Raw genomic sequence first — 27,633 nt, 5'->3', positions numbered from 1 at the left:
TATATACCGTATTCGACGTAATAAGCGCCCCGCTCTAATAAGCGCCCATGGCGATATTTGTTAATATAATGGCTAGTGAACAATCCCAATTAGCACCCCTTCCGATTGATGAATGTACACAAGACTTATTTGTTTGTGTATAATATGCACTCATGTGTTATATGCACCCTTAATTATGGGCAATTAAATTCTGGAAAAATATATCTGTCATATATAAACATTTCAGGCTGTCAGCGTAAACCACAAAATTTATCTTTCAACTCTGTTTTTTTCCACCAAAATACCATTCTAATAGGAGCCCCCTATTTCTTATTTTGAGAGCGCCCTGGGCGCTTATTACGTCGAATACGGTAGTTGACTGCATAGGAAACTTGTTTCACTAACGGTGGCTCAACTGCCAGATTGGAAACTGGTATGATAATCGTCCTTGCTAAATTGTTTCATTATCTCTTCTCTTCTCTTCTCATCTATGTCCCATGTAGATGCTGCTTTTCAGTGTCTCAGTCTGTTACTTTGATAATCATAATAAGTATCCCAGTACTTGTCTAGACTACCGACAGTCAGTTCTGGCTGCTTTTCAATGTCTCAGTCTATTATTTTGATAATCATAACAAGTATCCCAGTACTTGTCTAGACTACCGACAGTCAGTTCTGGCTCGATAGACATGGGCGACACCATTTTTGTCAGTAAGCACTGAAAGTAGTACCTACCTGACCTTCTTTATTTGGATATTTATCTGTAAATGACCCCCCCCATGATATAATTAATTAGATATTCTCATTGATGCGAAATTGGCACCTCAGGAAGCGCTTGATAAATCTCCAACATCATCATCATCATCATCATCATCATCATCTCAATGATTATGTTTGTTCATTGTGTAGATTATTAGATTGTAAACTAAGGAGATGAGTGTTATTATCAAGTAAATGATTTAGGAGATAAACATACTGTGTTTTCAATGTAAAGCTAGGTTAGCTGTAGATTTAACCGTGCTAAATTGAATTTGGAACTGAATGTATATACTCAAGCAGTTTGTTTACACCCTAATATTTCACTCGAACATATGACAGGTGTTGAAAGCATATAAGCACGGCAACTTGGTAAGCTAACATGAGGTGCGCATCCCTAAAGAAAACTAATCAAACTTTGCAAGGCTTTCGTTCCCCATTATGACGTCATGTCGCTCATTGTGATGCAACAGATATAACGTCACAGTCGTATATGGAAAAGGGCCAAAATTCCAAGCTGTCTGTTATCTCCAAAACGTAAATACATTCTCTTTGTAGATTTCTATCATGTTTTCTGCACGAAATGTATTGCCACACATCCTTTGAATATTGTATTAACTGCATCTGTGCATTTTGTAACCTGTAATTGTAGATAATTATTTAAACATGCCTACCGACAATGACTGAAAATAGTACTATTCTATGAATATCAGCCTCTGTGGTGTTGCAGGCGTCTAACCAGCTGTTCCAATCAGAGGAGTTTTATTGTGATTTAATAGCCTCTGATTGACCAATCAGAATCGAGTAAATTCCAAATTCATGGTAGAATGCATGATATTGTAACATAAAAATTAACAAGAATCATTGTTTCAAGATGTGCTACTAATCGTCTAGTGACACAGCACATCAATGACCAAGCTTGTTGCACAATGTTACAGCATGTTTCTAATACATAATACACCACTGTAGTGTATATTGTTGGGTGTTAATGAGGTTGTATCACCTCTCAATTGTCAGAAGGATAATTAGTATGTTGTATAACCCATGTATATGTAGGAGTATTCCCTGGCACCTTCAAACAGTGTCAAGCACAATGAAGCCTGTGGGAAGGTGGCAATTTGCTCTTATAACCATGAGGTGTGACCATGTTATGAAGAATAGTACGCACTGTTGGAAGTGGGATAATGAAATGAAGTAGTTATTAGGATAATAACACATTTTAAACAAATATGTGAAATTATTGTAAAAGGGCCCAATTGACATTGAACTGGACTCGTTATAATCAGGAGATTCGATGTCCTGTCTCAAAGCAGGGACAATTTTTGTAAATTCTGCAAACAAATTTTGATAAATCTGCACAAAATTCTGCAAATGTTTAAGCTTAGTTTTATCCATTTACACATTTAAATCCAGGTTTCAACACACATGTCAAAATCCTGTAGTGTATTTGATGAATTCTTACAGATATATGTAAAATTCTGCTCAAGTTCTGCACAAAATATCATTTTCTGCAAAAAAGGTATATTTCTGCATCAAGTCGGCATTTCTGCAAAATATTCCGCTGTGGAATACTGCAGGGACTGGTCTATCTATTTGTGAGACCTGGGGGTCTCAGTAGTAATGTTTGGGGTACTAGGCAGATGGGGCCCCAGGGTGAGGACTGACAACAGATACAATGTGAAGTATTTGTGATGGCATATGCTCCACTGACATGGACCTGGCTTTGATTGTATTTCTTATAAGAATAGAAATATTAGTAAATCTAGTGTGAATGCTAAAACCAAAATGTCTTCAAGGATTCAATCGGCCATACTCTCTTGTGTCCATAACAGATGTAGTGCATGTGATTTGCATCCATTCTTAGTTTCTGTGAGATCGGACAAGATATGTGGTGTCCAGTAAGACCGTGAATGTGTGTACTTTCTGGGATGGAAAAATTGATCCAGTATGGAAGGGGTGATGTAGGGGGAGGCAATGTATATATTTATCTATATAGGAGATTAGTTGTGAAACATTTTAATGGCAAGTGTGTGTGTGATAATATTGGTGAAACCATTCAATGACAAGTGTACATATGTAATTATTGGTAAATAGATTCATTGACAAGTGTATATATGAAATTAGTGGTGAAACTATTCTATGACAAGTGTATGTATATAATTATTTGTAAATCATTTCATTGAAAAGTGTATGTATGTAATTACTGGTGAAACAATAATTTGATGACAGGGGTATGTATGTTATTATTGGTGAAATAATTAAGTGACAAGTGCATGTATGTAAATATTCGTGAAACAGTTCAATGACCATTGTATATATTGTAATTTTTATGAGGTCTGTGTCAAAGATATATCAAGTATTGTTCAAAGCTGGGAAAGAAAGATGTCGTATATATATACACACACACACACACACACACACACACACACACACACACACACACACACACACACACACACACACATACACACACACACACACACACACACATCGGAATTGCGACCTACTTTTCATACAGGGTTGAAGTCGATTCATTGGGTGATAACTATGTACCATTAAGTGTTAATCTGTATTAATAACCTCTCGTACAGCTGGAATATTGAGAGTAGTGTAAACAACTGTTGATAGCCTCACTGAAACACTGATGACATGTACACTGATGTGATGTGCTAAGAAAATATGTACCGTATCAATGTGACAGAGTACCCAAGAGAAACATCCAGATTTCTCGATACAATTTGGGTTTTTTCGTAGTATCGGAAATTGTTGTTTATCTGGGTTACCGTATTCAACATAATAAGCGCCCAGGGCGCTCTCAAAATTAGAAATAGGGGGCTCTTATTAGAATATTATTTTGGTGAAAAAAACAGAGTTGAAAGATAAATTTCGCTGACAGCCTGAAATGTTTATGTGCGACAGATATGTTTCCAGAATTTAATTGCCAATAATAAAGGGTGCATATAACACACGAGTGCGTATTATACGCGAATAGGGGAATTAAGCGGTGCGTATTATATGCGAATAGGGGTCAGAAGGGGTGCTAATTAGGATTGTTCACAAGCCAATATATCAGCAAATATCGCCGTCGGCGCTTATTAGAGCGGGACGCTTATTACGTCGAATACGGTATTTCTAGATCCACAGTTATGAACAAGTCAGTGCATGCAGGTCTTGGAAGACTGAAACAGTTCACCAATGCACTGGGATAGATCCCAAACAATGTGATGCGTGAAACTATGCATCTTTACATAATTATTCCACATCAGATAGTTGACAAACCAGTTGTATTCTTGCTGATGTGGAGCGTTTGGGTAGCATAGTGGTTTAAGCGTTTGCTCATCATGTTGAAGACCAGGGTTCGATTCCCCACATGGGTACAATGTGTGAAGCCCATTTCTGGTGTCCCCTGCTGTGAGATTGCTGGAATATTGTTAACAGCGGCGTAACACTCACTCTCTCACTCTTGCTGATGTATAAGCTTAGAGGATGAGATAACTGACCACTGGTTTGTGTGCTCCATGTCGTCTTGTAACTTTTGCCAACTGTCTTGATATGTTTGTAATATTGTAATAAACAGAACATTGTACTTATTCATATTCTCATGCATTGATATCTTTCTGGTGTAGATTAGTTGTGAAAAAGGGTGATGGGATGGCCTTGTGGTTAAAGCTTCATTCATCACTTTGAAGGTCCGGGTTCGATTCCCACATGGGTACAATGTGTAAAGCCGATTTCTGGTGTCCCTCTTTGTGATATTGCTGGAATATTGCTAAAAGCGGTGTAACCCAACTCACTAGTAGGGCAAGCATTAGCTTGTCATGCAGGACCCGAGTTTGATTCCCACATGGGTACAACATACGACACCCATTCCTGTTGTCCCTCGTCATGATAAGGCCGGAATATTGCTGCAAACGCCATGCTCCGTAGCTTTCATCACTTAAAGGATTCCCCAGAAACCTGTGATTGTTGGTTCGAACCCAGTTTGCCACGATTATGTTTCTAGGTTTGTCAGCACCCTACCAATGCTATGGATTTCACCAAAGCTGTAAACATCCACGACCTACATCACAGGATTTCTTCCACATTAAGCTGACACGCCATGTTATAACTGGTATGCAGTTCAAAGTGGCGTTAAACCAAACCCACTCACTTGTAAAGAACATTTAGATGATAATTGGGCCACAATCCCCCTCTCCTGGGCACTGTGACTAACAACTGTCCAGCTATCCTGTTTCTCTCTGTCAACATCCATTCCTTCAGGTGACACGTGCCATGTGTTAACTTTGCAAATAGATTTCCCCTACCTAGCGTGTGGACACTCACTCCTGTATTGGCTCAATAAATACCATACTCATTTATGGGAACACATTTGTCTGGGCTGTTACATTCAACAAACGGTTGAACTGTAATCGTGGTAATCTTCATCACTGACATGACTGGGTTGTGTCTCTGTACTCGAGACTGATGTTATGTAGTCCATCCTGGATTACCTGGTGTATTATATAGCCCAGGAATTTATCTAGGCCTCTTCAGAGGCTGGTATTTGGCCCCATGTCTGTAGGAAATGTCAGGAAATATTCCCAAATTGAATACAAATTTCCCTGTTCATGTTATGCAGTAATAGCTAATGGTATACATGGTATAGCTTTGTAGAAGTGACCTGTATATCACTGACCAATATTTGTCTCACATTGCCTGCTAAGGGTTGGTTTGTTGTTTAACGCCGCACTCAGCAATATTCCAGCTATATGATGGTGGTCTGTAAATAATCGAGTCTGAACCAGACAATCCAGTGATTGACATCATGAGCATCGATCCATGCAATTGGGATCGATGACATGTATCAACCAAGTCAGCGAGACTGACCACCCGATCCCGTTAGTCGCCTTTTACGACAAGCATAGTCGCCTTTTACAGCAAGTATGGGTTGCTGAAGACCTATTCTACCCCGGAATCTTCACGGGTCTTTGTTATGGTAAAGACCCTGGACCTTAATGCCACCAGTGCCTTATTCAGGATGTGGGGCGGTCAGGTAGCCTAGTGGTTAAAGCTTGAGTTCGTCACGTTGAAGACCTGGGTTGGATTCCCGACATGGGTACAATGTGTCGAGCCCATTTCTGGTGTCCCCCGCCATGATATTGCTGGAATATTGCTAAAAGCGGCGTAAAACCATACTCACTCAATCACCAATTCAGGATGTGAAGTAACCATCTCAGCGCTAGAAATTGGCTCTGGTCCTGTAGTCCTTGCCAAACTGCCCAATAGTTAAGGTATCATGAGGACAAGTAGAAATTTGCTTTTTTTTAAGGGTTTTGCCATGCTGGCTTCAACATGCATGTTTTCTTATACAGAACGATCAGTGTTTCAAGAATGTTTCGCAATACTATATCTTTTGGAATCAATCAAACTCTTAGCAATTGTGAAGAATTGTTTGAAAGCAATTAAGTATTTAACTGAATCAATAGAATCTTGCCATTATTTCAAGGACAGATTATTGTGTCAATTATTGGACATTCTTTTCCACATCGTAAAGGGTTGACAATTAACAGATTTAAACACAAGAGGCAGGCAAAATATCACAAGCAAATATAATTAACGCCTTGATCAACCAAGACATCAGCTGGATACAAGCAGCTTCCTGAAGGAATTATGTCAAATCGTTTATGATAACACAGGTAAATATTATGAAAAGCAGGTAAAAACTTTAAGCCTACGAATTTGGGAATACATTCGTGACTTTGGTGGTGTTTTAATTACAGATCAATACCTAGCAGGTTTGAATGTCAGGGGACGTATTAGCATTGTATGACCTTGTAGCCGAGATTTAGTTAACTCTTCACTTGGAAAACAGGAACATTCTGAAGTTCTTCTTTTCATGGGAATTTGAACAAAGGAAGAGATGTCCAAATTTGGGGATTTTTGCCAAAATGTTGATCTCTCATATGTCAAGGATCCAGGATGGGTTTGGTTTGAAAACTTTAAAACTGATATTTTGTGATATTTACACAAGTGTAGAAAAAAGACAGTTTGGTGTGATCAGAGCTACAAAATAAGTCTCAAGATGTGACACTAAATGTGTAGTGGAGGAATATGTGTTATTTTCACTTTGCAAATGGTGAAATTTCTCATAAAAACATCGTTTTATCCTTTTCGTTTAATTTTTGTAAGGGACTAGATTAACATCTATTCATTGATAAATAGCAATATAGGACAAATCTTTGTTGTTTTGCTCCGTAGTCAGCAATATACCAGCTTTGTGACAGCGGTCTGTAAATAATCAAATCTGGACCAGATGTTTATGATGTCAATCACTGGATTGTCTGGTCCAGACTTGATCATTCATAGGCTGCCTCCATATAACTGGAATATTGCTGGGTATGGCGTTGACAATAAACAAACAGTATTACAAATTGCTCTGAGTTTGAATATATCCCGACCCGTGAAGATCTGGGGTAGAAAAGGTCTTCAGCAACTCATGCTTGCCGTAATAGGCGACAATGCTTGTCATAAGAGGTCACTAACGGGATCGGGTGGTCAGGCTCGCTGACTTAGTTGATGCATGTCATCGTATCCCAATTGCATTGATCGATGGTCATGATGTCAATCACTGGATTGTCTGGTCCAGACTCAATTATTTACAGACCGCCGTCATATAGCTGGAATATTGCAGAGTGCAGCGTTAGACAACAGTCTTGTAATACCTACCACTGAACCTTTTCACAACGGTGAAACAAGAGATCTACGAACTTTATTTACATTTTAATGATAATCAGATGATTGTGAAATTGGACTTCAAGAAGTAATACAAAGAACATGATCTTTACGGAAAACGAAAGGATAAATAAAAGTGTCACAATATGCTCCTAGTTCATCATGCACATGATCGTCACTTGGAAACAAGTCGGAAACGATATCTGGAGGGTTTGACTGTAACATGTTAAACCTGAGAGGGTTAAAGGTGTCACTGGGAGCCAGCCACTGATTAAACACAGCTTCCGGGGAGGAACGACAACACACCACCTGAAGGTCCCCCCTCAACCCCACTCAACCTCCCCCTCAACCTCCTCCATGCTGGTTGATAGGTGGTGTTATAGGTAGAGCTAGTTCGGGATGAGTGTCCATTGGTTAGTGACAATGTCATGTAGGTGTTAATGATTGTGCCATTCAGCTGTGACAAATTGATTGAGTAGAATTAAGACAAAGTTTTTCTTACACTATTGTCTGTTCCGAGATTAGAAGTGCAAGCTAGAATGTTAAGTTGTTTGTTTTAGCTCCTTCGTTCAGATGCTTGGCGAGGAGTTAGTCACCACAGAGCGGACATACTGACGAAAGCTGGTCATAGTGGAGTTGTTGTTTTTTTCTTCGTTGACTAATTCAGTTTTTGATTCTGGTTTAGACAAACATTTAATCCCAGAAATAAATCTCATTCAGAAATATATATCCACAATTCAAAAAGTAAAATTCATATGGAGCCAAGAACAATGGCAATGTACTCTCGTCAAATTATTCTAGACTTTTTGAAATATATTCTCTAGGAGCTGGGAGACGGACTAATTCTGGCTCAGAAGCAAACATCTCTGACTTTTGATTGATTCATTACTGTCCCTGGCAGGTTAAAAAGTTCATCCATCAAAGTTCCAACATGAAACATTAATGTTGAGGTTCAAATTTGAGAATGGCCTCTTTGTCGTATGACCTCCACAAACAATTGAAGTGAAGCATATTAAATCAGTTTGTGATTATTTCTGTTCAGCTTTAAGCTTGGTACCCTGTATAGATTGTGTTGGAACTAGGTGTCATGTGATTCTATTTATGTGCATGGAAAATGCTGTTTTCAGTTATGTGAGCGAGTGAGTGAGTTGGGTTTAATGCTGCTTTTAACAGTACTCCGGTATTCCAGATATATCACAGCGTGTCAGCTTAATGTGGGAGGAAAGCCCGAAGTGATGAAGGTCTCAGACGTTTACCACTTCGGTGAAACCCACGAGCACGGGTATGGTGCTGACAAACCTAGAAACATAATTGGGGTGAACCGGGATTCGAACCCACAATCATAGGTTTCTAGCGTGCCCAAGGGACGCAATTCTGCACAGCGAATTGCGGCGCCTTAGATGACTCAGCCACCCGTGCCCCCTCAGTTATGTGAAAATAATGGCAGTCTGCAACCTGGAATTGTAGGTTTGATTTTGGGAAATTAACCTTTTTTGAAGGATATTTTATATGGAGTCATGGCATATATTTTTTAAATGTATAACATAAGCAATATGATTAAAGCCGCTTCTTTTCCCAGAACCAGTGACAAATGATATTATTTAGATTCAAACAAATTGACTGCTTGACGCTTTGGTCACAAAATGAGTTGTTGTCAGGTAATGTCTTATTTCTCAGATGTCAACAAATTCCTGATACAAGTGGTATCAAAAGGTCAAAAGTACTTCAAGGAGATATATACATCTTAAACTTATCGTCCCAAACTTATCGTCCCAAACAATAGCCCATTTTTGGTGTCCCCAGCCTTGAACATTGCTAAAAGCGGTGTAAAACCATACTCATTCACTCCCAAACAATATCATATATACTACTCAAAAGAAGTGAAAGAACGCCTGATTTTTCTCATATGACTATAGTTAATCTGTCATTGCTGAGGGGGCATGGGTGGCCCAGTCGTCTAAGGCGCCGCTATTCGCTGTGCAGAGTTGCGTCCCTTGGACATGCCAGAAATCTATGATTGTAGGTTCAAATCCTGGTTCGCCCCGATTATGTTTCTAGGTTTGTCAGCACCATTCCCCTGCTCGTGGGTTTCACCGAAGTGGAAAACATCTGAGACCTGCATCACTTCGGGCTTTCCTCCCACATTAAGCTGACACGCTGTGATATAGCTGGAATACTGTTAAAAGCGAAGTTAAACGCAACTCACTCACTCACTCACTCACTGTCATTGCTGGTGGGTATTTATGGGTGTTCTTTAACTTGTTTTGTGTAGTACATGTATATATTGATGAAATAGTTTTGCAGCATTTTGTAAGGATGACATCTGCTCCTTGGCTCCGAATAGGATAAATTTCTGGATGGATTTGCAGATAGCTCAACCTCAGTAGATGAAGTGCATGTACACTGTTTCTTCTTTTCCTATTGTTCACACTTTCCCTCTGACCCAGAAACACTGTTGTTCGTTTGAACGATTGTATTTGACCATCACTTCAGCATCTTAGGGTGCACCAAGGTAGCTAACTCTCTGACTCATGATCTCGGAGATCAGTTTGATATGAACAATGATGCAGTAGATCATCCACACAAGGATTTCTGTATCTTCTCATGCAGCCTGTATGTTTGTATGTAGGAAGACTGTCTATAGGGTGAAGAGTATTTTCCTAACAACTCTGTGTTCCTTTGCAAAGCGTTGGAAGCTTATCATGGCATCTGTACAAGAGTCTTACGTTTGACTCATCCCTTGAGAAGTGTTACAAAGTTTGTTAGGAAGCTGTTCTTGTAAACGGATTGATCTTGGCCACATACAGAAAGGTCAACCGTCCTTGTATTTTTGTTGTTCCTTCACCCCTCTTCACAATTCTTGCATAGCTCTTGGTTAAAGTTTGATTCCTATTCTGAAGTGATCAGAGCTCCAGATAAGTTGAGATTTGTGTAACATATGCAAAAAAAAGTCACCATTACCCAATGAATTATGAGTGAGTGAGTGAGTGAGTATGGTTTTACGCCGCTTTTAGCAATATTCCAGCAATATCACGGCGGGGGACACCAGAAATGCGCTTCACACATTGTACCCATGTCGGGAATCCAACCCGGGTTTTAAGCGTGACGAGCGAACGCTTTAACCACTAGGCTACCCGACCGCCCCCAATGAATTATGAAGTTACAGAGATCAATGCTCATGATGTCAAACACTGGATTGTCTGGTCCAGACTTACTTCTTTACAGACCGCCATCTTATCGCTGAATTTCTTTGCATTTCTAATTGAGCTGGAAAAATAAATGTATTTTAAAAAAACTGTCTGGGTTAACATGATTGATATGAGGTTTTTTTCTTAAACTTGAAACAAAAGTACAAACACAAATAATGTTCAAAATGTCAAAGCATATTTTCAATCAAACAGCAGTGATTAATAAATGTTCTGTTCTATTTAGTTCAGGTTTAAACCTAAGCCAATTTGACAGCAGTCTCAACCAGACAATTTATACAATTAAATTTGAAAACTCAGTGTTGTAGAATAAGATCCAAATGCATTTTGACATTGCTGTGTAGATAGAAGATTATGGCTGTTAGTAAGATGTTTGCACCTGAACTTTATCAGATAGTTATATATGTAATATGTAGTTTGGATAAAAAGTGTCAAAAGATATCAATTTTAAACTGGATTACTCTTTCCAGCTGAAAGGATTCTGATGATATTTTATTTGCCTTTGAAAATTTCATAACTAGTAGAGGTTGTCAGTGAGGGTGAGTCACTGCAGTCCCATCACACAAACAGACCATTCATGCTAAATGCAATTTCAGATTTGTATCCTTGAAGTTTTTTAAGCACCGTTAAGGGTTTTCAAGTTTCATTTTGTCTGAGCCTGTCATTGTTATTGTCAAGGTGAGGAAGAATTCCCCAGGTGGCCGAATGTAGTGTCATATAACAGCCAGCGAGTCAATGGTACACAACCATACATGCCAAATGAAGGTCAGCACGTGATTCATGCCATGCGTATGATGTTATGATTAAATACAAGAGAGCTACACGATAAATGAAGAATAATGAAGTGTGGTATAATTCACGATAAGACATTGTTCTAGCATAACGTCATTTCTGGAGATTCGAACATGCGTTCGCAACCTAATGACATCGTATTTTGGATGACGTTATTTTTAGGGGAGTGTCTGGTGAGTTGTTCCCCAAAGATGAACGCAGGTAAACGCAATGGCCGAACGATCACATCCAAAAGCGGGAGAGATATGACAATCAGTATTGGGAGAAATGGTTCAGGTAACTGACTTGAAGATTGTGAGAGTATGTGGGAAATACCCACCTGTGCATAAAATGGACTTGTCCAACATTGCCGCTGTCAGATTCCATTGAGGGGGTCATCATTATTATTTAAATATGGGTAAATAGTTTTAGTGCTTGTACATTTTATCATCATCCTTAGGAAGGCTGCAGAGCGTCTACCCGGAGGGTGGAAGGCCAGTGGTTTCATCCCCATCCACGTCATAAAAAAACGCAAAAATATTGTACTTGTTTTTGCTCTGCCTGGCGCTTTGCATTAAGGATTTTTGTTTGAGTGTTTGTTGTTTAACGCCGCACTCAGCAATATTCCAGCTATATGACGGCGGTCTGTAAAATAATCGGGTCTGGACTTAGACAATCCAGTGATTAATATCATGAGCATCGATCTAAGCAATTGGGATAGATGACATGTATTAACCAAGTCAGTGAGCCTGACCACCCGATCCCGTTAGTTGCCTCTTATGACAAGCATAGTCGCCTTTTACAGCAAGCATGGGTTGCTGAAGACCTATTCTACCCCTGAATCTTCACGGGTCTGGCATTAAGGAAATAAAACATGGACTGGTCAGATCGGGGTTGGTAAACTGTGTCTAGGTGAGATATGTATCTATGTTAAACCACAACATGGTATCTCAGTTGGTTAGCACTATAAAGTCCGGACTAGTGCCAGCAGCGACACACCTGCATGCATGTTGCTATTATAGTGCAAAAATCTGGAACACGACTTTAAATGCCATTTCACCTCAATCCCTTTGCTGGGAGGCATGTATATCCTGCTGAAGAATCTTCAAGAGTTATTGTGATATTTCAGAGCTGCAATAAAAAATAAATGATAGGATGACTAATTTTGACATATATAACCGATAAAAAATGACTAATTTGAACTTTTTGGGGAAATGTCTTTGATGTCATGTGATGAAGCAGGAGTATTTTCTATTGAATAAAGGTCAGGATAGGAAGGAATATTTATACGAAAATGTATACATCTTATTTCTCTTGTAATCATGGTAACGGCCTGGTAGTGACTGATTTTCATTTTGCAAATGCGTCCAATTGTTTTCTGTGTAGAGGCTGTCAACAACTGATTTGAAGAAACCTACATCAAAATAATGTTAGTTTTAATAAATCCTTTAAAACAATGATAAAGCTGTTTTAGGAAAATAGGGATGAGTTTACATGTTTATGTCATGTATATGTGCTTAAGTAGGTATTTGGATATAGAGAGATGCTTGTTTGTGCCTAGCAGTGCACATTCATGGAGAAAGATTGTTTTATGTGCTCCGTAACATATTCCTTCATTTGAAAATGACAAAATTGATCTGAACCTATTTGATACTACCGTATTTGACGTAATAAGCGCCCAGGGCGCTCTCAAAATTAGGGATTGTTCACCAGCCAATATATCAGCAAATGTCACCGTGGGCGCTTATTAGAGCGGGGCGTTTATTACGTTGAATACGGTACATTATTTATTGGTAATGTTAATACTTTCAAGAATAAATATCAACCCGGAAAACAACATTATTATGCTTGAAGTATATTTGTATTGTGTCCAAGAGGAACATTTTCACCCATCGATTGATTAGTAATGTTAATACCAGTATGCAATAACTATGTATTAAGTAAATCACAGAATTAAACCTGAGTTATTCATTTGTTATTTGGCAAGAGAATACATTGTCTTACTCTCCCCATGTTGTGGCTTTGAGTCAACAACTTTTTCTGTGACGAGGTGAAACTGTTGCATGGGATGAACAACTTGTCCGTCAATCACTTTTAACAAAGGTTGCGTAATGTCAATCAGATTACCCCAACGTGGTCAGACTTTTATCAACCTTGGCCATCCACTGTTGACCCATCAAACGTGATTGACGCATTCTCTACACCGCGACTCTTTCACAACAAACCAAGGGGCTTGAGCGAAGGCCATATAAACAAGACAAGACCAAATACAACAGCCATCGTGGTCTCTATATTAGCCGAGTTCGGGACGATGCCGCTTCTGGGCTGTGATTGGTTGATTTGAAGCGTTGGGTCTGTATCAATGATACCGAAGACTTTGAGAATTTAACACCGGAGATTCAGAAAGTGTTCAGAATCAGATGGACGGTTCATCATGTTCACATTCGGAGTTCTCACGTTTCAGACAACAAAAAGGTATGTCACAACATATCTTGCTTTTACATCATTGTCGTATGAGGATTAATATTATATGTACCATATTTAATTTCAAAGGTTTTTCATAGCTTTCTGTATTTATGTCATCAGCTGTAAATGTGATGTCATTGTGCTTCGTTGACATGCGTTGACAAGGACACTGTTTGAAGCACTGTGATGCTGACTTACTATGGGTATTTGGTCAACTGATTATTCTGTAGGCTTCTCTGATGTTGATAATGTTATATGTTTCATTCATAGATACTTTGTAGCTTGCTGTATCAATATGTCATCAGAGCTCCAGATAACGTTTTGAACAATTGAGTTTTTACTTGAAGGTTTCTATTTAAAATGGGTTATTACATTTTTCATTGGGTAACCAATATTTTTTCACTCATCTATTCATAACTCTATTGTTTTTTTCCCAAAATGAGCTAACATTTTGAGATTTCAAAAAAAATAAAATTATGTTTTAGATGTATATAAGGGTTCTAACTAAGTTGTGAGTGAGTGTGATTTTACACCGCTTTTAGCAGTATCCCAGCAATATCACAGCGGGGGACACCAGAAATGGGCTTCACACATTGTACCCAATGTTGGGAATTGAACCTGGGTCTTCGGCGTGACAAGCGACCCGACCACCCCTGAAGGTTATAGGATGCTAAAGCAGTAACTTGATACATGTATAACATGCTTGTCCCCATGACCACATACCCAAGTTGATCGGTGCTGCGTACTACTGTAGTCAATCTGTCATGCCATGATTCTGTCATATTACTATAGTTACCGTATTCGACGTAATAAGCGCCCCACTCTATTCAGCGCCCACGGCGATATTTGTTAATATGTTGGCAAGTGAACAATCCCAATTAGCAACCCTTCTGACTGATCAGTGTACACAAGACTTATTTATTCGTGTATAATACGCACTCGTGTGTTATATGCACCCTTAATTATGGGCAATTAAATTCTGGAAAATATATCTGTCGTGTATAATACGCACAGACTTTTCTTTTGTATCATTTCAGGCTGTCAGCATAAACAGCGAAATTTATGATCTTTCAACTCTGTTTTTTTCTCACTAAAATGATATTCTTATAAGAGCCCCCTATTTCTAATTTTGGGAGCACTTATTACGTCGAATACGGTAATCATTTATGCCTTTTATAACTATGGTAATATAAAGGAATTGGGTGGTCCTTAACTTCTTTTGAGTAGTATAGTTGCGCAGAAAATATTATTCATGTGTGATATATGGATCCTGTTTTGGAAGGTTAAATTATGCCTAGGGAGTAACTTGATACATTTTTTACATGCATATCCCCATGACCACATACCTAAGTTGAACGACCCGTGAAGGTCCAGGGAAGAATAGGTCTTCAGCAACCCATGCTTCCATAAAAGGCGACTATGCTTGTTGTAAGAGGCGACAAACGGGATCGGGTGGTCTGGCTCGCTGACTTGGTTGATGCATGTCATCATGTCTCAATTGCATGGAGTGATGCTCATGATATCATTCACTGGATTGTCTGGTCCAGACTCGATTATTTACAGACTGCCGTCATATAGCTGGAATATTGCTGAGTGCGGTGTTAAACATACAAACACACGTTGAACAGTGCTTCTAGGTATGTTAGCATCCTGATGTGGCTGCTTTCACAATGACAGTATTGCACGATGATGTGAGACATGCTGTAGCAGTTATGTATCACATGCCAATACAGTGTGTACCGGTACCTGCCATCTTGATGACAGCGGGTATGATAAGCAACAGTAAACTTCTTGATGATGCTTCAGAGGGATGAAATTAACATGTAATTGACGATATTTATGTGTTTTTGGTACACAGGGCATTTGATTCATTACACAGGTACTTTCAAAGATGATCTGAGAAATATGTATCATGATATAGATCAGCACCATTATTGACAATCATACATTGTTCATTCTGCTGTAGGGCGGTCGGGTAGCCTAGTGGTTTAAGCGTTCGCTCGTCACGCCGAAGACCCAGGTTCGATTCCCGACTTGGATACAATGTGTGAAGAACATTTCTGGTGTCCCCCGCCGTGATATTGCTGGAATATTGCTAAAAGCTGCGTAAAACCATATTCACTCACTCACTCATCCTGCTGTTTAACTTTGATGAGTTGTGATGCATATATATCATACAGAACTGTGATATAACATTTATATATCACTAGGAGGACCATGATATGACATATTGCATCATAGAGGACCTTCATATAATATTAAAATTAGAAAACCAAGAAATTTGTTTTTCCATGAATATGATAAAGGCCTAATATATGATATTTTCATATCGTAGAAAAGTCCAAAAATATTATATCAAAATAAAGGTTCCAAGATATGACGTTATGTCACATAGAACCAAAATATGATATTAATATAAGAGTTCAAAGATATAAGATGTTTATGTCAGAGAAGATCAAAATATGATATTAAAATAAGAACACCAAGATTAATATTTTTGTATAACGGAGGCCCCAGATGTTGTGTTATAATAAAGGTTGCAAGACATAATATTGTTATGTCATGTCCAGGTTAGAGTAGGAGAAGCCACTTCAAGTCTTGACCTGTATGCCTCTGGATTATGATTAGATGTAGGTAGACAGGGCTTGCCTTTGATTGGATAATACTCATTCTGTACAAGGGGATTATGGAAATATCACAACACCCAGCTAAGCTTATTGATATGTGCTACAATCAGTGTGTGATTGAACCTCCTCCCACAGATTGGACACGAGGAAACACCCGGATCATGGATATTGATGCACCTGCGTGAGTTGTGATTAATGTGGCCCAGTCGCTGATATCAGAGGCCACCTTTAGGAGTGATGCCGGTGATCATGGTTTTGATTTGAATATTGGTTGTTGTTTGTAACCATGAACACGTAGCTTGTACAATATTGGATCTGCAGGTTCACACTAGGAATTTTCTGAAATATTCCTGAGGTACACCCACCTTGCCAATACAGCACAATGTTAAAATGTCCCATTGTATTTGAAAATGGGGGCCTTTTTTTTAAACTTAGTGGCTAAAAGCACAAGGCACCCACCCTAGAATTATCACTGGATCTGTATGGACATTGGAACGCTGTTCAATTGGTTAGCAACGTTTGTAGACATGTACCTTTTCATTACTCAAAACAAGTTAAGGAATTGAAGGCTGTGTGTTGCTATACCTGCCAGCCGTGACAGATTCACTTTAGTCATGAAAAAAACAGTGTTCTTTAACTTCTTTTGAGCAGTATATTACTTATGAGGTCATTACTTACAATTTGTAAGAATCAGTTTTTATGCAATAGTATTACTTGGTCATTAACATTTTGATAGGAATATTCATATTATTTCACTGAATGCTTCATGCACTATAATATCTACACAGGGATTATTCTAGACTTGCTCAGAGACAGAATGGTAGCTTGTTGTTTGCAGCAAATGTATGTAAAAATTCCCAAATTGGAAATACAAATTTCTCAATTCATGTTTATGCAGTTATATCAATTGGCTTGTCGAGGTGTCTTATAATCGATAACAGGACCTGCAAAGAGAAAGAGGGTTTATTGATGAGTTTAATATAGATTAGATTTGTATAGAAAGTAATGTTAAAATACCTCTGAATTTTAGAAATGAAAAAAAAAATAACATTTTTTCCCATTTCGTTTGCAAGGGTACATAGTTTGGAATCTTAGATTATCTAGAAGTTGGTCCGAGGTGTTTATTGGAGCAAAACTATCTTGAAGTTTTTCATACAAAATAATGTTTTTGTGACATGATTGTAATAACTGTATTGTACATAACCATAGCACAATGAATGTGATTGTAGCCCATCTTGGGTTGTGGTTTTGCCAGACAGACAGATATGTATATTGTTAAACAACATTAATGGTTGTGGTTAGTATTCACTGAAGGATGTGAGACACTGCCATCTTTGTTCTACGATCCAACACAGGCAGACACTATATGGTAGTGGTTACAGTGAATGTATAGGTAGTGTTGTGTGTACTTCATCCGTATCCAACAGAGCTGTGCCCTAGTTATCCCAAGTAAAGAAGTCTCAGTGTTCTGATTCAAAGGTTCTGCATCATTTCTGCTGCGAACAGATACATGGATTGGTTTGGGGAAAAAAACTACAACTTAACTGTGGGAAGTGGTTGGATGTTAGTATCAGTGGTTAGATCATTTGACCATCATTGCCAAGGCCGGATTTGATTCCCCTCAGGGATACAAAACAGTCTTTAAAATACCTGCCTACCGAGACAGTCTATTTTTCTGACGGACAGTTTTGAGAAGTTGCATGCCTGATGGTCGGGAGTTAAAGTTACTAAGTTGACAATTCACCAGTTTATTGCTATTTTCTGAGAACTCATATTAAGCAGTACGAGTGTTATGTTTATCCTTTTGTTACTTTTGTTTGTAAGTCTAGAAAATACTGGACTGGCAACATTGTATCTGGCCGAGTAACTTTGCCAAGTTTCCAGTCCAGTTGTCTGACTGAAATGTTGGGGAATTTTATACACTGATACAAAGTGCGTAGCCCATTTCTGGGCCCACTTGCACAAAGCGATCTTAGCGCTAAGATGATCGTAACTTCCATACTTTAACATAGGCTTTCAATAGTCGTAGAGCTAAGATCGCTTTGTGAACGTGGGCCCTGGTGTCCCCAGCACAATTGCTGAACTATTGAAAGCAGCATGAAACCAAACTCGCACACAATAATTAATATTTTCAGAGATCTCTGACTTTGATATGTTCATAAAAACAAATATATAACCTGTCTCCTTAGAGGATTTAGTTTGAATACATTAAGATAAACGTTTCCCCATTTGTTTGATTTGTGATTTGTCTGGTTAAGATTTAAAGAAATTTCGTATTGCGTTAGCAAGTTCCCGATGTTTATCGTACAATCTTTCTTAGGAAACTGGTTGGTATACCTGTATTTTAAGAGAAGACAGAATTTGCCAGCTATGTAACTTAAATACTATTGAAGATGAGTATCACTTTCTTCTTGTAGGTCCAGTTTATTCTTTGCTTAGCATCTCAGCTTCTTTAAATTCATGGATTTGTTAAATAGCAATAATATACAGGAGAAATCTTATTTCATAACAAAACTCTACTACCCATCATAATGCTTTGTATTATGTAACATAGGCCTGTGGCACCTGACCCAAGAGAATATTTTTAAAATGCAGTCTAACTCAAGTCTAGAATTATTTGCCAGGTCCAGATTGCCTCAGTCTGAAATTGAGGATTGTTTGGGGCTCCATTTGAATTTTATTTTATATTTTGTGGATATATATTTTTGAATGAGATAAGTTTATTTCTGTGACTGTATATTAGTCTGTGGCCTCCTCAATAAGGAATTGTTGATTTGATTCATATGTAGTGTGTAGTGTTGACAACGTGCAACGTGGCCGTGATTGATGTGTTCTGACAGGTGCTGTGTGTGTTAGATCATACTGATGGCCGTGGGTATCTGCCACGTCCAAGCTGTCAGATAATAGCTCTTCCAACAATTTCTAAGCAATGAAGTGAGAACAATTTTACCTGAGAGAGCTGTTACATAATTTATTTTATGCCATCGATTTGATTAATTGTTGCTAAGTTCCTCATTAACTATTGTCATTTGATCGGTCTTCAAGCTGTTTCATCGACCAGGAAGACATGTTTTAATGTCAGACATGACAATGAGGGCATACGTTGAATCAAGGTGATATTATCTATTTTCATGATAACATTGCTAAAAGTTTCATTTAGATTGCAACAAATCTCATTAAGCAACAGTGCATGAAATTATGTTTCTGCAATGGTGATTGTCACTGATTGATATTGTAAACTATTGTTGTTTTGTCATATATACATATATTCTTCCCGAGGAAAAAGTATAATGTGATCATATAAAATCCACAGGAAAATCTACCATATCTACTGGCATTATCCATTCTGTGTAATTTCAGAGAAATGTAATAATGATCCTTTTGTTGGTGATTAATGCTAGAGGAAGTCATCAAGCAATTCTCTAAGGCTGGAAGACCCAAAGTAACATGTGACCTATATGTCACAATAGAATTCCTTCTGCACACAACATCCATGTGTTTACTTTTATTATGATGTATTGTTTGTTTGTTGTTAAACGCCGCACTCAGCAATATTCCAGCTATATGGCGACAGTCTGTAAATAATCGAGTCTGGACCAGACAATCCAGTTATTATGTTATGAGCATCAATCTACACAATTGGGAAACAATGACATGCATCAATCAAGTCAGCGAGCCTGACCACCCGATCCCATTTGTCGCTTCTTACGACAAGCAATGTCACCTTTCTACAACAAGCATGGGTTGCTGAAGACCTATTCTACCCTGGATCTTCACATGTACTTTTATTATGAACTTGCCATTGTTATGTTGTATTGCCTTGAAAGCATGGTAATTCATAGATAATTGATGCATGGTGAGAACCGTGGGACAATACTTGAACCAGACAATACTTTGATCAATACTACAACCAGTCAGTACTTTGATCAGTACTACAAACAGACAATACTTTGAAGCAATAGTTTAACCAGACAATTCTATGATTATACTTCAACCAGACAATACTGTGATTATACTTCAACCAGACAATACTGTGATCAATATTACAACCAGACACTATTTTGATCAATACTACAACCAGACAATACATTGATCAATGTTACAACCAGACAATACTGTGATTATGCTTCAACCATACAATACTTTGATCAGTACTACAACCAGACACTACTTTGATCAATACTACAACCAGACAATACTGTGATTATACTTCAACCAGACAATACTGTGATCAATATTACAACCAGACACTATTTTGATCAATACTACAACCAGACAATACATTGATCAATGTTACAACCAGACAATACTGTGATTATGCTTCAACCATACAATACTCTGATCAGTACTACAACCATACAATACTTTGATCAGTACTACAACCAGACAATACTTTGATCAATATTACAACCAGACAATATATGAAAGCAGTCAGTCTGATCGTAGCCCACATGAAGATAACCAATGTGTTCCATTGCCCTTCTCATAGTATTTCCATCCCATACAAGTGTCAGCTAGGTATGTGTGGGTGACAATGCCTGTGAGAGAGTGTAATCCATGTCGATGAGGAGCAGCTACGCTGTGTCAACACCACAGGGCGAAGACAATGACGGAAGTCCTTCCGTACCGTGATTTAGGAAACTGTGACCGATGTATGGGCAAGATTAAGAAGTTAACACTCTAGCTGATTCACAAATAAGTGGCTTTCAGCTCACAGATGCTTCATTGTTGCCAGGGTCTATACAAGGACGTTCTACATGTTATTTTCACCTTCTTCTTGTGTATATTGACTTCTAATTTTGAGGAGCCGCCCTATTCTGGGTTGTTGATTGTATCTTGTGATTATTGTTCAGCAACTTGTTTTGGGGTACAGTTTGAGTACAAACAGTGTCATGGAATGTCGAATATCGTCAGTTGTCATTCTTTGCATTTTTGCTAGACATATTTGTTTCTGAGGAAAGAACCTTTAATATGTACATACAGTAGTGATTAAGACAACCTCTTATTTAAATCCCAATTCAAATATTTTTGGAAAATGTACAAAATTCTTAACTCGGTCAACAAGTTAAAGAACAGCCATTGTTTTCATATGTACATAGTTGATCTGTTATGACAATGACAGATTATTTATAGTCATATGGGTCTTTGAAAGGCATTTAGAAGTGATACACATAAGGAAGACTATATGGATGTCAACTTCTTTATTATGAAGAACACAACGTTTCGGAGTATATGCTTACTCCTTCATCTTGTGTTCCTCATAATAAAGCAGTTGAGATCCATATATTCTCTTCCTTCTTTTCAGTAGTGACCCCCCCTGTGGTCTAGTGGTAGAGCATCCGCCCGAAGAGCTGAAGGTCCGGGGTTCGATCCCCGGCCGCGTCATACCAAAAGGCGTTAAAAGATGGTACTTGTTGTTACCCTGTCTGGCGCTCGGCATTAAGGGGCTATAACAAGGACTGGTCGGCTCGTAGTCAGTATACTGTATCTGAGTGGGGTATTCATGTTAAACTGCGGCATGGTATCTCAGTGTGCTAGCACTATAAATCTGCATCAGTCCGGACTAGTACAAGCAGCCACACACACACACACACAAACACACACACACACACACACACACACACACGTGCATGCACGTCGCTATATAAGTAGAACACTTAAGTGGAAAACCTCACCTCTTTTCAGTAGTATATATCAGTTGTATTCTATGGAAAAGCATGAAATAACATTGATGACCCAATAGGTTATCTATTGGGTAATTGTACTTCAAGGAAACTAAGTTGCTATGTACAGTCAAGCTGGATACAGAAACTCCACCTCACAGATGACGCTGTTGGGAGCATCCTCGTACAAAGGGAGATGACTCCATATTCATTTTTATCGGTGTAAATTCAGTATCGGTCAACTTTCCTGGAAAGTGGAATGTTAGTTCAATTCCTACGTCATACCAAAGGACGTTAAAATATGGTACTTCTTGTTACCCTGCCTGGTGCTACACAAAGGGGCTAAAACAAGGACTGTTCGGCTCGAATATAGGTTACTATGTCTGAGTCGGGTATATAGAGGTTATCACGCGGGTGTGTTTGGGGATGGATAATATCCTGCATTAGGAATAAACATTGTATTTAGCGAGCCTGGGCGAGCTAAATACATAGTGTTTATTCCTAATACAGGATATTTACCATCCCCAAACACACAAGCGTGATAACATCTTTATCATATAATGTCACTCTTTAATTCTGTACTTCAAAATCGCTTTCACTCTCTCACAAACATTACCGAAACGTTGCGAGTTTTCCTGGAATGCTCGCATTAATATTTATTACGTCACAGGGTAAGTGGTGTGTCAGTCGGACAGTGACAGTAGCCAATATAGTTCCAACTGAAATCTATTTCTTATACAGTGGCGAAGCAACATAAACGCAACACAACAATTGTATTTAATTGCCTTTCGCGGCAATCCATGGGTCTGTCCGCTGGAGTAACTGCCCTTTGTCAAAGGGAAGCTACTCTAACCCTAGTCTATGAGACGTCACGGCCACGGTCAGATGTTGTTGACAGTCGGTCTGTCCTGTCATAACGTTAAGAAGTGTAGTCAGATGTACACACAGCGACAAAACGAAACAAGGTAACAATTCAAACATATTTCGGCCAAATGCAATTTCTTTTATTTGTGGAGCTTTCATGCCGCAGAGGTCTACAAGCACAGATATGGCTACTGACCCCGCTTGGCTAGGACTCGTGCCCTCGCAAATCTTTCGAAATTTATATATCACCAAAGTTGCCAAAACTTATAAAATCCCTTAGCTCCGTCACAGTGAGAAACTGATTTTCAGTATATTAGACTGTTCTTTTGATAATGATAGCAATTATCCCTGTAGTTTATCCATATTCCCGATGGTTAATTCTGCCTCGATCGCTGACTTGTTTGTTTATAAACAGTGAAAGTAGTCCCTACTTGACCTTTGATATTTGCATCTCTATCCGCGTATGACCCCAACGGATATCGTTTTTATCCGTTGGGTTTATCCTGCCGAGAAACCTACCCATTATATGATAACAGTGTTTATCTGTCGCATGGTATCTCAGTAGGCTAGCACTATGATACCGACATGAGTGCAGACTAGTACAAGCAGCCACAAACACATGTGCATACTGCACAGTGTTGAACGCGACATTAACCCATTCCACCTCACCACCACTGGGGTGTCTGATCCAGACTCAGATGTGAAGATCCGAAGGTAGAAAGGTTTTCAGCAACCCTTGTTATGCTTGTCATAAGAAGCGACGAACGGGTATAGGGTGTTCAGGTTTGCTGACTTGATGCATGTCAAAGTATCCCAAATGCATTGATCGATGCTCATGATGTCAATCACTGGATATTCTGGTCCAGATTTGATCATACACATACCGCCGTCATACAGGTTGAATATTGCGGAGTGCTGCGTTAAACAACAAACAAACAACAGATATAGTAATCATGGTTAAATGTGGATTTGATACTCGGTGAGAATGCAAGATAAATACACACACACAGGACATTGTATAATTTACACACAAAACATAACAATCATACATGTGATTCATCTGTTTTTCAAAAAAATTTTTTTATTTGAATAGAGTTGGAGTGAGTGAGTGAGTTGGGTTTAACTCCGCTTTTAACAGTATTCCAGTTATATCACGGCGTGTCAGCTTAATGTGGGAGGAAAGCCTGAAGTGATGCAGGTCTCAGACGTTTACCACTTCGATGAAACCCACGAGCACGGGTATGGTGCTGACAAACCTAGAAACATAATCGGGGTGAAAAGGGATTCGAACCCACAATCGTCACGATATGGCTGAAATATTGACGATGTGACGTAAAGCATAAACTCACTCACTCACTCGAACCCACAATCATAGGTTTCTGGCGTGCCCAAGGGACGCAACTCTGCTCAGCAAATCGCAGCGCCTTAGACGACTGGGCCACCCGTGCCCCCGAAAAGAGTTGGAGATAGTTCACATTCTGTACTAATCATCCAATGGTGTCTGCCCTCTACAAGAACCATAGCGGTATTTGGTCAACACGTTAGATCGTTGGCTTCCCATCCTGGTGCCACACAAACACTCCCGGTTTGAAGAACCCAAGCCTGGTATCCCGGAAATGGTTATTAGGGCCTCGAGATTTACCACCGCCATGACAACACACCGCACCAGCAGACAGAGTGTTTGTGCTGAGTCCTTGGTGCAGGGATGATGCCCTCTTGTCTTCGCATGCACTGATTTTATTGGCAAAACTAAACACTGTGTCCACGTAACGATGTCCTGGCAATGCCTGTGTGTCTTCTCATGCATGTGCTTGTTGTCCAGAGCGGAATAAGGGTTCGCGTAACCCTTTGGTTTGGGATCATCCTCATCGCTCCTTCATCTGCTGGAAGTTCGAGTCAACGGCTTGAGTTTGCTGTATCATTTACACAGATGCTGTAAAATATTTAAAGAGAATCGTTCACATAATTTCGTTTTCTCCGATATCTGAACAAATATGAGCTTGATTCAATTATGTTATGATTGTGTTGGGGTCAGGTGAAGTGAAAACATTGACATGAATGTTAGTTATGATTTTATGAAATGCTATGAACTGATTATCCTGTTTTCTTGTACTTTGAAATACTCCTGTGAATAATGTGGTGAGAGTCTCAATGTATTGTAGTTTTGGTGGTTGAAATGTCACTGACACAACAAATCCAGGTCATTAAGAACATCAAAATGCAATCTAAAACAAATATTATCTGTTCTTGATTAACTTTTTATGTAAAGTGTCAGAGCTCAGTGTACTCATAGGACAAAGAGAAATAATGGTATTATGTTCCATTAAAACATCATCTTTGTGTCGGGGGCACGGGTGGCCCAGTCGTCTAAGGCGCCGCGATTTGCAGAGTTGCATCCCTTGGGCACGCCAGAAACCTATGATTGTGGGTTCGAATCCCGGTTCACCCCAATTATGTTTCTAGGTTTGTCAGCACCATACCCGTGCTCGTGGGTTTCACCGAAGTGGTAAACATCTGAGACCTGCATCACTTCGGGCTTTCCTCCCACATTAAGCTGACACGCCGTGATATAACTGGAATACTGTTAAAAGTGGCGTTAATCCCAACTCACTCACTCACTCACTCATCTTTGTGTCTAGGCTTGCCTCTGTATCATTGGTGGGGATGTGGTAACTTTGAGTGGCGTTTAGAAGCTGTAGTATTACAAAAGACTGGGACTGTTACACTGTGTCATAATACGATACGATACATATCTTGATAGAAAGGTCGAAATATGATACATAGAGAATCTCACCCAGTGTCTTTTGATATGAAATTTATCGACAAATGTTATTATATATTTGATGTGAAGAGATGCGAGGGTGAGATTCTATTTATAATCCAACATCATTCTTCCAACTTTTTCAGTTTGTAGACAGTAATAAGCAGTGTCTTAAGTGTAAGAAGTACTGCTAACAGCTTCAGTAGCAGAGCCATTAGTGATGTCATTTGATTGTGATGTCATGGTAACCAATGACATCACAGTGGTCTTTTCATTGCAGCGATATCTACAGTGTAGATAGCCTCATGTAGCCTAGTGGTTAAAGCGTTCGCTCATCATGCCAAAGACCCGGGTTCGATTCCCGACATGGGTACAATGTGTGAAGCCCATTTCTGGTGTCCCTCGCCATGATATTGCTGGAAGATTTCTAAAAGCGACGTAAACCCATACTCACTCACTCCTCCTGCTGTGACCTGAACTAAGACTATCTTCAACACGGTATTCCCCTGGGTACGTGCTGGGTTTTGCTTGGCTTGTGAGTAATTAAGGGGAGTGGGGTAGCCAGCGCGGTGGTTAAAGCTTTACTCGTCATGTCAAAGGCCAAAGTTGGATTTCCTACATAGGTACAATGTGTGAAGCCTATTTTGGGTGTCCCCCACTGTGCTATTGCTGGAATATGGATAAAAGCAGCATAAAACCATACTTACTCACTCAGAGTAATTCATCAGAACTTCTAAACAGTGAAGGATATAACAGGGTCTGTCATGTTTATATAATAGACAGGACATGTGACAGTATTTTATTGGCATATAAACATACTTTGTAAGGCCAAAGGGCAAGGCAAGCTTTTTTCTCACGTCAGTGCATTTGTATCCTGATAAAGTACTGACAAACGTCCTCTATCTTTGACCTCAGGCCAATACTCGAGTTCCACAACCTTTACACTGCAGATCACACAAATTCACCATTCACAATCGAAGCAGATTGCACGATTTCATATAAACTGTACATTTCGTGCGGTCAAGTGTTGTTCAAGGCCTGACATGCTGAAATGTAAAAGTTTCACGCCTCAAAATAATGCATACTTTACAGTACTTTATCAGCATATAAATATACTCCACCTGACCAAAATAGTGACCAAAATTGGATGAAAGTATTTGCCTCTGCTCTAAGTAGCATATATGTTGTCAGTGTAATGATTATGTTATTTATCTCAGTGGAGTCCATGGGATGAAGGACTTCAGTCATCTAAGAGTAATTCTGGCATCTTGTTACAAGATGAAACACACCATATACCGAGTATTTACATAAACTGTTCCCCAGTCAACTTATCATAATGTTTATTAAGAGGAGTGTGTCTGCTTGCAATAAACACGATAAAGAGCCTGTCTGAATTCCTCCTTCCCTGACTGTATCCTGCCTGGCTGGCCTCGCAGCATCATCTGAAACAACCTCGTCCCTTCCCAGCGTTGACACGACCTCCTGTTTGCAGAGGCGGGGACAGGCTGCTCTGTGATGTCACCGTCTTCCACGGGTCATTCACAACAGTTTTGGGATAAGTGGGAAGTTTGTAAGCGAGTCCAGACAATTTCTGGATGACATTGTGTGTGACAGGTTGTGGTGTGTGGTTTGTATATATGATGGGGACGGGGAGACTGAGGTTTGCATTAACCCAAAGGGATTTAATGGCTTGACTTAATTGACCACCATGGAGAAAGACATTATTGCTCCAAATATGAGAATGTAAGGTTGGAGATATTTAATGTTTGTTTCCTTGAGGATAATCAAAAATATGTATTAATAGTGATCAGTTTTTTGGAATTAAAATGAGA

At 39.2% G+C, this 27,633-nt stretch overlaps 1 protein-coding gene across 1 annotated transcript in view; it reads left to right on the top strand.

The window, feature by feature from the left end:
- Positions 1-27,633, top strand: part of LOC125380113 (LIM domain kinase 1-like) — a 71,204-nt gene that overhangs the window by 1,220 nt on the left and 42,351 nt on the right. The window lies entirely within an intron of this gene.

Source organism: Haliotis rufescens, unplaced genomic scaffold (genome assembly GCF_023055435.1).
Source record: "Haliotis rufescens isolate VD_foot unplaced genomic scaffold, xgHalRufe1.0.p SCAF_15, whole genome shotgun sequence".
NCBI lineage: Eukaryota > Metazoa > Mollusca > Gastropoda > Lepetellida > Haliotidae > Haliotis > Haliotis rufescens.
Note: the sequence above shows the minus strand (reverse complement) of the source record. Positions and strands in the feature narration are given on the sequence as shown.